The sequence below is a fragment of the Macrotis lagotis genome, chromosome 8 (assembly GCF_037893015.1).
Source record: "Macrotis lagotis isolate mMagLag1 chromosome 8, bilby.v1.9.chrom.fasta, whole genome shotgun sequence".
NCBI classification, from domain to species: Eukaryota; Metazoa; Chordata; class Mammalia; order Peramelemorphia; family Peramelidae; genus Macrotis; species Macrotis lagotis.
Window position 1 is genome coordinate 24,630,840 of NC_133665.1, and position 15,399 is coordinate 24,646,238.

The following is a 15,399-nucleotide window of genomic DNA, read 5'->3' on the forward strand; positions in this document are numbered from 1 at the left end:
GTAAAAACATTACTTGTACAAAAATATTTATAGCAGCTCTGTTTGTGGTGGCAAAGAATTGGAAATCAAGTAAATGTCCTTCAATTGGGGAATGGCTTAGCAAACTGTGGTATATGTATGTCATGGAACACTATTGTTCTATTAGAAACCAGGAGGGACGGGATTTCAGGGAAGCCTGGAGGGATTTGCATGAACTGATGCTGAGTGAGATGAGCAGAACCAGAAAAACACTGTATACCCTAACAGCAACATGGAAGTGATGATCAACCTTGAAGGACTCACTCATTGCATCAGTGCAACAATCAGGAGCAATTTTGGGCTGTCTGCAAAGGAGAGTGCCATCTGTATCCAGATAAGGAGCTGTGGAGTTTGAACAAAGTTCAAGGACTATTCCCCTTAATTTAGAAAAAAACAGATATCTTATTGTCTGATCTTGTTACTTCTTAGAATTCTTGTCTCTTCTCTAAGGATATGATTTCTCTCTCATCACACCCAATTTGGATCAAGGTACAACATGGAAACAGAGTAAAGACTGACAGATTGCTTTCCATGAGGGGTGGGGGGAGGGAAGTAAGATGGGGGGGAATTGTAAAACTCAAATAATATCTTTAATAAAAATGAATTAAAAAAAAGAAATGGGATTTTTTTTTTTGGAAAAAAACTTAAAATCACATTTCCTAGCCACCAAATTTGTCAAAATGACAAAAGGTAAAGACTAATAATTGACTAATCATTGTTACAGGGCTTGAAGAGAGACAAAGGGAAGGGATATATTTGGAAATGAAGGTGATATAAAAACAGAAGATCAATAAAAATATGATTCTTCATTCAAGAGAATAAATCTTCTGATGTTAAACTCAATTCCATTAGCTAAATTGAGTTTTTAAAAAAATCTCAGAGTTATAGGACTGCTAAAGGTGCTGACACCATAGGAAATGTGTAGCTGCTTCTAATTAACTGATGGCTTCTGTATTAAAAAACATAAATTACTGCCCATATTGGATAGATTTTTCCAGCAAAAACAAAATAAAACAAAAAAAAAGCAACCCAACAACTAAACCATACATCTGTTGCAAGATTCTTCCTAAAAGAATTTTCTTCATCCATTATTTAAATGCAAAGGGTAGAGAAGGAAAAGGCAAAAATAGATGTCTAAGTTTAAAAAGCCAAGGAAGGGAAAACAAGCCTTGGGTTACATAATCACTTAGAGCATACTCCCATAACAATATGCACATTTCTGATGCTGATGGTTAATGAGCACCTCACCAGCAATGCTACTGTCCCCACAACAATTATGAATGACTTCAAAAAACACTAGGTTCACAGTCCATTAAAGGGCAGAAGTTCTGGCATTTTGGTTCAAAGGGGGAAAGAAGGCATGTTACTTTAAGAAAACATTAACTTAAGTACCCACTGAGCATATTTATTAAGAGTTTACTATGAGTCAGATATCATGCTAAACACTAACAATACAAGGAGGCAATTGTCACTGCCCTCATGGAACTCACATAGACTATGCAAATAACTATATATAAAGGTATATATAGAGTACATGCAAGATTCATACAGAATAGAAAGAAGGTAATCTCAGGGATGGCAGTAGCAGCTGGAAAGATGAAGAAAGGCTTCTTGTAAGAAGGTTGAATTTGAGCTCAATCTTCAAGTAAGCCAGGGAAGCTGAGGAGGAAGCTCTCCAGGAAGTGGGGAACAGCCAGAAGTTCTGAGAGCTGATTTCTCAAACAGTCCAGTAGTCAAGACAAAGACCATGTGGAGCAAAGAATAGTTTAAAAGTAAATGCCCTCTCTGGAATTACAATGGAGAATAGGGTGGAAATGATACTGTTAAAAGAGCATAAGGTACAGTAGGGTTAGTGCCTTCTTCCCACCCCCCACCCCCCCACCCCAATACACACAGATTTATGGTGGGGAAATAATTGGTCTCCTGGTGTTTGATACTTCTCAGGCAAGGAAAATCAAGAAATTACTAGAAATGACTTGCAAGAAAGTAATCATAATACCACCATGAATCTACATAACTTTTATCCAGGGAATTCTGGAAGTTATTTTTTCTTGTGAATTAGGATCACAGATTTAAAGTTGAAAGGGTCCTTGGAAATTTAATTATCTCATTTTACAAATGAAGAATCAGAGTATTTCATATATAGACAAGATAGATATAGATATATTACACATGTGTATATGTATATATATATTAAATATACATTTTGCATATTGTACAAATATCCTCATTTTACAAAAGTGATAACTGAAGTACAGAGACTCAAAAGATTTGCCCAGGACCATTCAATAATAGAGCTTCCCCAATGTGGGCATCACTTAACCCCCACTGGCTTGCAAAAACTAAAAAAAAAAAAAAAAAAAAAAAAAAGCAGGTTATGACTTAAATCCATCTCTCTATCTACTGACTCAATTCATATATTTAATAAACAAGTGGCAGGATATACCAATGTAGCATTTGTGTTGACTGCTGATTGACTAGTTAATAAATATTTGTATCATTTTTTAAAAAGCTAAATAAAGTGAAAATCAAAAGTTCTTATACGGATAAGCTGTTTACTTCTTAATTGGGTATAGTGGTAGTGAAGTGTTAAAAAGAATTTTTTTGGAATCTAAAATCACAATGGGTCAGAAAGATAGTTAATTGAGACAGAAGACCTATAAATAGCTTTATGTTTTATAGATGCTATGAGAAAAAAGAAAATAGTGAGAAGAAAGACTATATTGGAGGAAAATGAGATGAGAAAATATATTAACCAACATAATCTGTTAAGGAAAGTAAATTGTACAAACAATTGTGGGGATTAAGAAGTATGCAGAATATAACATCAAATGAACTTCATTTTCATGTAAACTGATCAAAGGAGGGAAGAACAGAAAAAATTTGATGTAAGAATACATTTAATTCAGCAAGGATATAGATAGAAATGGGAAGGTGGGAAAGAAAAGGATTAGTCAAAGCAGAACAAATAAATTCTAAGCTTAAAGAAGGAAAAGTGAAGAAAAGGTTTAATGGAAAAGAAAGGAAGGGAGGGAGGAGGAAGAAATGAGTGAATAAGGAAGGGAGATAGGAAGGAAAGAAGAAGGAAGAATCCCAACTTGGAATAAACAAAAATCAAGCATAAAAAGAAAAGTATAAATAACAGAATAGAGGGAAATAAACAATTAACTATTATAACTGTGTATGAATCAGATTAATGCATGCATACAATGAAAGAGGCCAGAATAGATTAAAAGGAAAAAATCCAATAAAAAGTTTATAAGAAACATTCTTGAAACAGAGTTCAAATGAGAGGTTGAAGCAAAATCAGTGATGCTTTAGCTAAATACGAAAAAGAATGATTTCAGACAAGGCAATAGCAAAATCAAACTTAAAAGAAATAAGAGTGAAATTGCATTCTGCTGAAAACAACAATGAGCTGATTTTCATATTTACTATATATTCACTAAATGGCACAGCTACTAAATAAATAAATTAGTTACTAGGAGGAAAAAGACCATAAAACTATAATAGTAGAAGACCTCAATTTAATCTTATCAGTCATAGATAAAGACTAATTAATAATAAACAAGAGAAGTTTTTTTTTAGAAAAAGTTTTTTTTTTTTAGAAAAGTTTCATAAGGATAAACTTCTGGCAATTATTGCACAGAAACAGAAAGGTGAATACATATTTCTTAGGTGTATCTTGCAACTTAACAAAAATTAATCATGATTTAGAACATAAAAACAGAATTTGGTGTAGAAAAACAGTTAATTCAACAAAGATACAAAGAGTAAAGGGAAGAAGGGAAAGGAGAATTAGTCAAAAAGTAGCTTGGAGAGGAATAGTGAAATGTAGCTTAAAAGAGAAAAGAAAGAAAACATAGCAACTTGGAATAAACAGGGATAAATAAATAAAGAAAAACAAATGTTATATTCATCCTTTACCAATCACAGCACAATAAAATTAAATTAAATAAAGTTAAGTTTTATTTTCTGAAAAGTATTCAAGAGCAATTGGAGATGAAAATAATTTAACCCTAAAGAATTTGTGAATCAAAGAACAAATCATAAAATTGCTAGATAATTTTATTAAAAAGATTATAACAATAAGAAAAACATACCAAAATTTTGAGAATGCACCTGAAACAGATTTTAGGAAAATGTTATATTTCTAAATATATTTTTAAAAAACAGATTAAAAAGAGAACAGAGAAATCTTGAAAAATCAAAGAAGGGATTAACAAACTTGAAACACAAGCTAAGGTCAATTTTTTTGGAAAAGCCAACAAAATATGTGAACCATTAGCTAATTTGATTTAAAAGAAAAAGGGGAGTCAAATTTCCAATATCAAAAAAGAAAAATGAAAATTCTCAACAAATAATATCCTTGAAGATTCAAGGATACTATTAGTGGCAGTAGGAGGACCTGAGTTCATATGTGACCTCAGACAGTTAATACTTACTTATTAAGAGTGTGACCTTGGACAAATCACTGAAATTCCATTGCTTTGTGAAAAAAAAGGGAAAGAAAGAAAAGAAAGAAAAGAAAGAAAGACAGGAAGGAAGGAAGGAAGGAAGGAAGGAAGGAAGGAAGGAAGAAAGAAAGAAAGAAAGAAAGAAAGAAAGAAAGAAAGAAAGAAAGAAAGAAAGAAAGAAAGAAAGAAAGAAAGAAAGAGAGAAAGAGAGAAAGAGAGAAAGAAAGAGAGAAAGAAAGAAAGAAAGAAAGAAAGAAAGAAAGAAAGAAAGAAAGAAAGAAAATACATCATTAGAAGTTATTTGGGGGAAAAAAGTTATTTAGCCCAATTATATCCAAATTATTATTTGGACAATTTATATGAAACAAAGTTACATATAATATACCCAGGTTTAGTCAAAAACAGAATACCCAAAATAAGAAAGGAAAATTTTAAAAATCCCATTTAGAAGCTGAATAACAAACACATAAAAGCATTTTAAAAGAAAAAACTTAGATACATGAATTCACTAGTGAATTCTGTGAAATATTTGACAAGTTCATTCCAATACTACAAAAACTGTAAAGACAGAAAAACATACAACCATTTGGGATAGCAATTTAGAATTATACACAAAAACTTACTCAAGCTATATCACTACTAGGTTTACACTCAAAAAGTTCCTCAAAGAAAGTAGGAAATGTTCTTTATGCACAGAATTATTCATAGCAATTTTTTTTGATGACAAAAACCTTGAAACTAAAAGGATGCTCATCAACTGAGGAAAGGTTGATTAAGTTATGATATATGAATGTGGTAGAGTACCACTGTGCTTCAAGAATCAAAGAAATAGATAATATCAAAGAGGCATGGAAAGACCTCTATGAATTGATAAAGAATGAAGCTGTGGGGGCAGTTAGGTGGTGCAGTGAATAGAGCACTAGCCCTGGAGTCAGGAGTATCTGAGCTCAAATCCTTTCTCAGACACCTAATAATTGCCTAGCTGTGTGACCTTGGGTAAGTCACTTAACCCCAATGCCTTAAATAAATCTTAAAAAAAAGAATGAAGCTAGCAGACTCAGAATAATTTATATTGTAATATCAGTGATATAGAAACAATTTTGAAAGACTTAAAAAAAACAATGAATAATAAAAGAATGGAAGCAGGAGAATTTAAACAATAAGAAAACTTTAAAGATAACTTTGAAAGCTGTAGGAACTACAACAAATACAATAACCATCCATGTCTCCAAAAAATTGATGATAAAACATAATATCTACCTCCTGGCAAAGAGATGATAGATTAAAGGTACAGAATAAGATATTTCTGCTTACCCTCAATGAGGAAATTTATTTGCTTGACTATGCATATTTTTAAAAGAAATTTTCTTTTTCTCTTTTTTTCCCCAATGGGGTAAGGGTAGAAGAAAGAAAAAGATTTCAACTCATTTTTTTTAATATAAAGGTGAGAATAATACAGATGTACAATGTTGAATATACTTTCAGATGATATCACTCTTTTAATAGTTTCATTTAATTACTTTTTTATTCCAAGAGACCTCAAGGGGATAATCTGTAAATGACTGCAATGTAAAATGAAAACAAATTAACAATATTTTTTTTGCTAAGTTACCCACCCAAATAAAAGAATATTAACAAAATATACCTAAAATTTCAAATGTCATCTTTTATAAGTGATATTCTAAACGTTTAAATTTTAAAAGTGAGTTTTTAATTCATTAAAATGCTGTAGGTAGGGGGATGGGAAGGAAAGTTAGTTGTTGACAGGATACAAGGACACAGTACAACATCACATTAAATAATTGTGATAACTAAAAGTAAAACTGAGTTGCAAATTTTACCAGCTTAAACACAGGAACAAGTATTCAAAGTTCTTAATAAAATTTTATCCTGAAAGTATTGAAGCATGTATAACGTACACTAGCTGTTAGGTCTAACTAACACTTCAGGATCAGAGAATAAAGATTTGGGGTAGCTAGATGGCGTAGTGGATAGAGTACTGGCCTTGGAGTCAAGAGGACTCAAATCTGACCTCAGACACTTAATAATTACCTAGCTTTGTGACCATGGGCAAGTCACTTATAACCCCATTGCCTTACCAAAAAAAAAATGAGAGTAAGGATTTAAAAAGGCATTGACAGCCTAGAAAACAAATAGGAAATTTGATAGGTACAAATGTAGTCTCACATTTGGACTTTAAAAACAAAAAATCAATTTCACTATTCTAGGCAAAGCTAGACAGAAATGGTAGAGGATTTTTAATGAGTTGCAATGTCAATATGAGTCAAAAGTGTTAATAGCAAACTGTCATTGTTTTATAGTTGAGAAAATTGAGTCAAAGGTTCAGTGACTTGCCCAGGTTTATCCAGCAAATGGATGTCTAACATTTGAACTGTCTTCCTGACTTCAGGTCCTGTGCTTTATTCACTGAAATACCTAGCTTCCTCAAGAGAAACAATAGTATCCAGAAAGAGATAATACTCTTGCTATACTCTGCCCTATCAATTCACATCAATACTCTGATTCTGGGGAATCACATCTTAGAAAGGATGGTGATAAGCTGAAATAACCCCAAAAAAGGGTAACCAGGTGAAGGATCACCATGACATATGAGAATCTCTACAAGGAAATGGAGGGTATTTTACAGGAGAAGATGCAGGTGCAACATGTAGTAAGGGATTTTATTTGTAAAGGGTTGCATCCATTAAATAGGTGAAAACTGCATGCAAAAAGGAAAATTTTAGGGATGATTTGAGGGAAAACTTACTATTTATCACAACTGAAAACTGAAATGGCAGACCCCTGTGAGTAGCAGTTTTACTTTTAGTCAGTAGAAAGGTCTTCAGTATAGTGGAAGACCATTCTTGTACACTAAGGAAGCAATAGTTGAACCAGATGACTTTTGGGGTATCTTCCAACTATGACGTTGTGATTCTATGCTTTTTCAATTTGGATAGCTTCAATCCTGTCACTAAAATGTGAGACAGTGAATGAAATAGAGGAAATTTTAAGCATGAGAAGGTTATTTGGGGGATCAAGCTCCAAATCAAGCCCCTTCCATTCTTCCCTAGCCTCAAGAAAGATTTCCCTGACCACATCAGAAATAATGTGTATAAGGAAATTAATAAATACTACCACTGATGACAAAAATCTTGCAGCTTCTAAAATAATCAATCAAAAGATTTAAGTTTGGGCCTATTGATTCTGGCAACTTTTTGCTGTGGTTTTCTTCTGAACAATAACAAAAAGACATACCTCTATATTTAATTGTTTTTTTCCACCCCCTTAAGAAAAAAAGCAAAAACAAACTTTGAACTCACTTTTGTATAAGTGTAGTCACAACAAGAGTAAATTTTGCACTAGGAGGGGCAATGGTGCTTCAGGCAGAAAACAAAAGGCACACACATTCCCTGGGGGGGATAAAATGCATTCCCAATTTACATATCTTTAGGAGGAGACAATTATTTCTCAAGAGACCGCTACTCTCCCAATAAAGAAATTTTAATCTCCAAGTTACACAATTGAGATAATTTTTTTTCAAATCACAAGCCACTTTCCTCCTGCACCTTACTTTACAATATATAAGAAACTGATATCCAATAGTGGTTAAATGACTTGCTCAAGGTCACTTCAGTAATAGAGACAAGATTTGAAACAGGGGCCTCTAACTTCAGACCCAGTGACCCTTCTATTATGCTACAAGCATCATTCCCATTAATAGTATCCTGCACAGATCTGATACAAATCTTTCTTATTCAGTCCAAATTTAAGAGCATAAATGTATGTGAAAAGCTTTCAAATGAAATATATAATTCATATTATACAATATATGGGCTATTTTCATATAGGAAATTAGGGAAGCCCAATTGGAGAAGGAAGTCAGCATTGAAAAACGTCTGTCATTTAGTTCTTAAATTCATAATTGGCAAATCTATCAGAAATTGGGAAAGAAGACCATTTTGGAAGCAGTAGGAATTACCCCTTTATAAAGGAGCATAGCAAAGCTCTCCATTCCCAGCCAACAAGGCTCCATAAGTCAGACCACCCTGCCCTACTTATTAATTAATAAGCAGGGATGAACAGGCGACTTACAGTGCAGAAGCACTGGATGAGGCCCTATTTTTTTTTTTTTTTGTAAAAAGAAAACACAGTCGCTTAAACAAGGCCTTAACAAAGTAATCCAAGGGTCAGGAGAGAGCTTGCTGGAAAATGTATAGAGAAGTTTACTAACAAAATTCCAAGGGAAACAGGCAGCTAACTTAAATGTGAAAATGAGTGTGTGCAAAGTTTGACTTTCCAGGGGTAGGTGGGGGGAGGGGGAGCTTGGAAAGCAGGGAACCCAAAAGTTGGGGTTTTTATTAACTATTACTCCCCGGAGGGAAAAAGCCTCTTTAGTCTCACCCCCTCAGAAGTTGCCGAGCCATAAACAAAAGGAGTCTTCACCCCTCTGGCCAGGGCTCCCAACCTCAGTGGAATTGGGAGGAGGCAAAGGAGAAAGGAAAGGAGGGGATGCAATCTCCCTTCTCCTCTCCCTACTCTAACCCTCATCTCAGGGTCGTGGCAAAGTCAGCTGAAGGAGAATTCGAGCCAACCTGCTGCCCGAGGGTCTAAACAGGAATGTTAATAGCAAAGCGGACTTTCCTCCCCAGTAGAAAGGAACTGGGGGAGCAAGCAAGGGTCGCTCTGAAGAAGCCTCAGAGTGGAAAGTCCCTTCTTCCATTAAGGAGCCCTGTGGCCATGGTCCAGTGCCCTTCTGAGTCAGTTCGACCCCTCCCCGCCGGCTGACCAGCCTGCCTCCCCCTTTCAGACATCCCGGCCGCTCTTTCTCCCTCGCCGCAGACCCTTTTGCCATAGCGGGAAGGAGGAGAGCCCCGCGGCAGGAGGAGCCTTGGGGTTCCAGGTTCAGCGAGGGAGTGGGGGCCGTGGGGGGCCGGGGCAACGGAAGAGAGCGGCTACCCCCATTCCCCCTGGGGCAGGAGATCCTTCCCTCTGGCGAGGCAAGCAGGGCGAGGGTGCCCGCTTTCCCTTACTCCAGTGCCCCCGAAGCCCCTCAGAGGGGGCCGCTCCCCCCAGGGCTCCCCCCGGGGCAGGGGGCAGTCAGCGCGCGCGGCCGCTCCGCCTCGGGGAGACGCGGCGGCACTGCCCCCCGACTCACTCACCTCCCGCAGCTCTGCTCCACCTGCGGCCGCGCGGGGCTGGGGGCGCCGAGGCCCCTCCTCCTCCTCCTCCTCCTCCTCCTGCCGCGGCTGCAGCCCCAAACCCGAGGGGGGGAGAAAGGGGCGGGGTTTGCTGGGGACTCTAAAACGGCAGGATTCAAACCCGCGACCCTCGAGGGTTCCCACGAGCACTACCCGCCAGAGTGAGAAGGCAACGAGGAACTTGAAAGGGGGGAAGGAATAAAGCACGGGCGTCCGGGGCGGAGAGCAGAACCTCTGCTTTTACTTCTCCTTCCAGCCCTTTAATGCTGATTCCGAAAAGCACCCGTGGGTGGTGGGCTCTGCGGGCTGGTCAGCTCCCGCTCTCCGCCAAACTTCACTCTTTGTAACTGCGAAATCGGCCACCGACTGCCCTCGTGCGCCTGCGCGCTGCCCCAACTCAACAATGCCACTCAGCTAGCCTTACCTCCCCCCACACTCCTCCTCCTCCTCCTCCTCCTCTCCCAGTCTCCGGATGCTTCTACAAGTAAAGAACTGAAAAAGGAAGAATGTCCGCAGTCTGCATAGTTCCTTGGGCGGATGTATATATGTGGTACCATATATATCTGAAGACTAGGATTAATTAACTGGCTCAGTTATCCCGGAGGCCATGCCGAACCCCATGACCTGCACCCCACATACCTTATTGTCACCCCTTATTCTCCAAATTCTACTGTGGTCTTTTTTTTCTCTCAGCTTGCTGTTTGATTTTTTCCCACTCTCCTCAGTCCCTTGCCTTCTACATCAACTCATCAACTAAGTGGAGAAGTCAGAATCCAGAGACTGGGGTTCTATTCTTTGCTGACCAACTGGTTACTGCAACCTCACACCCTCTCGCTTAACCAGGAATGGACTCCACCATCAATACATATGAAGAGCTTCAGCTTCACACATTATCTCAAAATTATCTCTGCAACTGACTTGTAAGATAAATAGTGCAAATTTTATTACACCCATTTTACAGAGAAGCAAACTGAAGTTCTGGTCGAGTGACTTGTCCATGATCTCATACCTCAGTCATGATGTTTAAACTAAGATCTTTCCCTAAACCCAGAACTTGAAGACCTCTGGTTTTCTCTGGTTAGTCACCTAAACTGAGTTAGGGTTTGTTTCTCTGTAAATCAGGGTAATAAAATTTGCATTATGTAGCTTGCTGGGTTTTTATGAAGAAAAAATAATGTGTAAAAACTTTTAATATGGTGTCCTTCTAGACCTGATATCCTCCGAGTAGGTTCTTTGCAGCAATTTGATGTGAGTTAACCTGGCTTAGTAAATAAAGGAAAGTCAGGAGATTTTGAGCTCAGGTCCAATCTTTGATACATACTAAATATTGGAGATAATAACAACACTTAGCTCTCTAAGTTGTGGATGAGAATAAAATGAGATATTTGGTAAGAGCTTAAAAAGGGTGATGGCACATAGTAGGCATTATATGAATGTTCCCTCCCCCTCCTTTATCTGTCCACCTTCAGGAAACTAGTAGAGAATCATTAATTGCTGAGTGTTGTATTACAGACAATAGTTGTAATAGTAATACAAAGAAGAGAAGGATCATTATGGTCTGAGAGAGAGGACTGCTAGGTACCCTCAGTAGATAGATCCCTGAGCCTGGAAGGAAGATGAATTAAATTGGACCTCAGACACTGGCTAGCAGTGTGATCCTGGGCAAGTCACTTAACTCTGTTTGCATTAGTTTCCTCAACTGTAAAATAAACTGGAGAAGGAAATGGCAAACCACTCCCGTATCTTTGCTAAGAAAATCTCAAATGGGGTTAGAAAGTCAGACACTAGAGGAAGGAAAGACTTTCTAGATGAGTGGAATCAACCTAAAAATTCAATGGTCATTAATATAAACTCAAAATACGATTTTTAAAAGGCGCTTTCTTAGGGGCAGCTAGGTTGCCCAGTGAATAGAGCACTGGCCCTGGAGTCAGGAGTACCTGAGTTCAAATGTGACCTCAGACACTTAATAATTTGGGCAAGTCACTTAACCCCATTGCCTTGCAAAAACAAAACTATGGTGAAATAATAAAATAAGGTCAAAAGCTAGCTAATTCCTCAAAACCTTCAATATAATTATATTTGGGCTGTCCTGCTCTGATTTGGCTCCTCTAGCCACATTATAGCTATATATTGAATGTAAAAATGTCTTAAAAAAGAAACTATTGTGAAGTAGATTCTATTAGAATCACATATACTGAAAGTGTCTAAGTATTAGGGCTAAATTAATAGCACTGTATCATAGTTGTCCTTAGGGTTGGAGCCACTATAGCTTTGACCCAGAATGTCTGCATCCCCCTGATACATAACTTGTAGTCATCAACTGACCCAGGCCATGCACAATCATCTTTCTACTTCTTCCCTGAGATTAGGGATCACTGGTGCTATAAAGTTGAAAAAACTACCCTTAATTCCCAGAGCAAATGAATCTGGGACAGACTATCTTTGTATCATTCCCCTTTTTCTTAATTCCATTTGGATCAACTCAATCTTCCCTGAATTCAAGAATTCCTAGTGAAAACTCTGTCACATATTTTCATCTGAACATTGAGATTTCTATGGTTCCTGGAGAGAAAAGAACCTCACCCAAGAGAAAAGGACAACTGCTCTATAAATTATACTCTTAGAGAGTTAGCTGGTATTCTGAGAGGTTGTGACTTATTTGCTTCTCACAATCAGAACTGGTAGAGGTTGGACTTGAACCTAGATCTACCTGACTCAGAGGCAAGTCCATTATCCACTACACTTCCATGCCTCTTCACATCTGCCTTTGAGTTAGCAATCTATTAAAAATAAATAAAATTTTTAAAAAATCATTTGAATTCAAAAGCAAAAATATCTGAGTCATTTAGGTGGCAAAGTGGATAGAGTACCAGCCCAGGAGTTAGGAAAACCTGAGTTCATATATACATATATATGTATACATATATATGTATATATATATATATATATATATATCCTCAGATATTTACTAGCTGTATGATCTTGGGTAAGTCACTTAACCCTGATTGCCTCTAAAATCAACAATAACAACATAAGCAACCTCCCCAGAAAAAAACTAAGCATTTTTGTATTTTAATACTGTTTCTTGTTTTTTTGTCTTTATTTTTGAGAATGAAAAAGAATTTATTATAAGTACATCAAAGTGCCAACACCTTTGGATGATCACTGGAGATCAGCGATGGCCAAAGATGGAGCCAGCTTTTACTGATAACATGCATAAGGAGATAAAGACAATTCAGATAGATCAACATCCCCCAAAAGGGTTAGGGCCCTTGCATCTCAGTTCCCCCCTCAAGGTAAAAGTACATGTGTGTCCTGGTTTGTTTGTTTGTTTAATGCCTAGTCTTTGTAAACTTTTTCTTTTTTTTCTCTGAAGGTTGTGATATTTTAATAAGTGATTTTTTTTTAGTGATATTTTAATCCGTACATTTTGAGTTGATTTTCAAAAGTTCAACCATATAATAAGGTTCTTTAAAACCAGGGTGTTACATTAATTAGCTATGCTATTTGTTGCTGAAAGACTTCCTAGTCCAGGAAATATGAGACAGGGTATATTCATCATTTTAATCTTCACTATCATCATTAAACATTCATTGAAACTTCAAAAGGTGTAGGGTAATCTACTAGGAGCTGGGAGAGAGGGATTATGTGCAGACAGCTGACACATTACCCACAGAGCTATACTTTAGATTGTCTTCCCACTACAGTAATTCCTGGTGTCATCCACTTGGTTTTTTAGAGAAACATTAATCTTATGACCTTTTGATTTTGACTTCCCAGCACCATTCTAAACACCCCCCTCCTACCCCACAGAGTCTAACAAAGGGATAACTTGTAGCATAAATGACATGGAACTTTCATGAGCTTTATCCAGCTTACATAGGATCATGTATTCAACATGGTGTTCAGTGGCTTAGAGTGCTGGAGGTGGAGTCAGGAAGACCTCATTTAAATCCTTCTCAAACTAGCTGTAGGACTTTGGGTAAGTCATTTATCTCTCTGAGCATCCATTACTGAAGCTTTAATCAGATATATATCTAGAACACTTTGTAAACTTTAAATTGATATATGAATATCAGTAATATATTTTATTCCTGAAAGTGTAGAAACCAGTACATAAAAAGTCTCAAAAATGAATGCACCACTGATCAAGAAAAGTCATCAGAATTTCTGGTCCTTCTTATGAGGACATATGCTGCTTCCTCGAGTAATTTGGCTATAAGATGAACCCCAGTATATTGTGAAATTATACTTAGAATTCAGTGATCAAATTATTTGTTAGACCCTTGCTACCACTGTACAAAATCAAACAAAAAGAAGAGCAGTCAGACTATTGGTGGAGTTGTGAATTAATCCAATCATTCTGTAGAACAATTTGGAACCCTGTCCAAACTACAGGAGAACAAACAATTTGGAACTATGTCCAAACTACCCAAAGAGATCATAAAAAAAAGGGACCCACAAATACAAAAATATTTATAGAAGTTCTTTTTGTGGTGTCAAAGAATTAGAAACTGAAACAATGCCCATCAGTTGGGGGAATAGCTGAACAAGTTAGGGTATATGAATATGATGGAATATTATTATTCTGTAAAATCATGAGCAGATAGATTTCAGAAAAATCTGGAAAGATTTACATGAGCTGATGTTGAATGAAGTGAGCAGAATATTGTACACAGAAGAAGCAACATTATATGATAATCAAAATACAGTGACCAATGACAATTCCAAAAGATTAGTGATACAAATTGCCATCCACATCCAGGGAAAGAACTATAGAGTCTGAATGTAGACCAAAACATATACTCTTTTCGCTTTTTTAACTTGCTATTTTTTTTATCACAGTTGTTCCCCATTTTGTTCTGATTTTTCTTTCACAACTAATATTGTGATGAATGACTACTAATATATAAATACATTTAACATGATTGCACATATATATTATATATATATAATCTATATCAATAACTTGCTGTCTTGGGAAGGAGGAAGGGAAAGGATGGAAGGAGAAAAATGAAGAACTCAAAATCTTGCAAGAAGAATGAATATTGAAAATTATCTTTACCTCTAATTGGAAAAAAAGAAGTTGATTGTCCCTACCTTAAAGGAGGAATTTTCCCATTGTTCTAATGGGGGGAAGATAACACATAAAATGAAATTGAAGAGGGGAGGAGGCATACATAGGTGTACCCTGAGAGTGTTGCCTGGTCTGGGTGCCCTTAGTGAATGGAAGTTTGAAGAGGAGCCATTCAATCAGAGGGAGAAGCCTTTGGAGTAGAGGTTACTTTCATTATGTGAGTTCCAGGGAGTCTGAAATTTAAAAGTCACTTTCTCCAGGTCTTTCCCTGTCTTCCTTTCCTCTGGCCCTCCCCCACTCCCAGTGCTTTTCCCTCTAAGGTTAATTTGTATCTAATTTGTATCTGTCTTATATATTTATAAGTATTTTATTGTCTGGGAAATTAGAATGTAAACTCCTTCAGGGCTGAGACTTTTCACTTTTTGTATTACCTAGCTCTTAATATTGTGCTTGGCAGGATAGTAAGTACTTAATGTTTGCCAATTGATTGTTTTGCATTTACAAACATTCCCAGGATCTGCCACTTACCACTAGGGGAACCTAGGACTTTACCATTCACAATCTGCACCTCCCTGCCTTCTCATTCAGCCAGATTTCCCAAGCTTCCTCTCTCGTTATTCCTTTTCATGAACTGACCCTTTGCTTTCAA

At 36.9% G+C, this 15,399-nt stretch overlaps 1 protein-coding gene across 8 annotated transcripts in view; it reads right to left on the reverse strand.

Annotated features, from left to right (window-relative positions):
• Positions 1–10,052, reverse strand: part of KANK1 (KN motif and ankyrin repeat domains 1) — a 241,969-nt gene extending 231,917 nt beyond the window's left edge. For 7 of the 8 annotated variants that reach the window (XM_074196525.1, XM_074196524.1, XM_074196523.1 and 4 more), the window contains exon 1: positions 9,635–10,052. The gene's annotated coding sequence lies outside the window, so the exon portion shown is untranslated. Of the gene's footprint in view, positions 1–4,463; positions 4,480–9,634 lie in introns of those variants that run through there. The other variant, XM_074196519.1, reaches the window with a different exon arrangement.
• Positions 10,053–15,399: the final 5,347 nt, after the last annotated feature.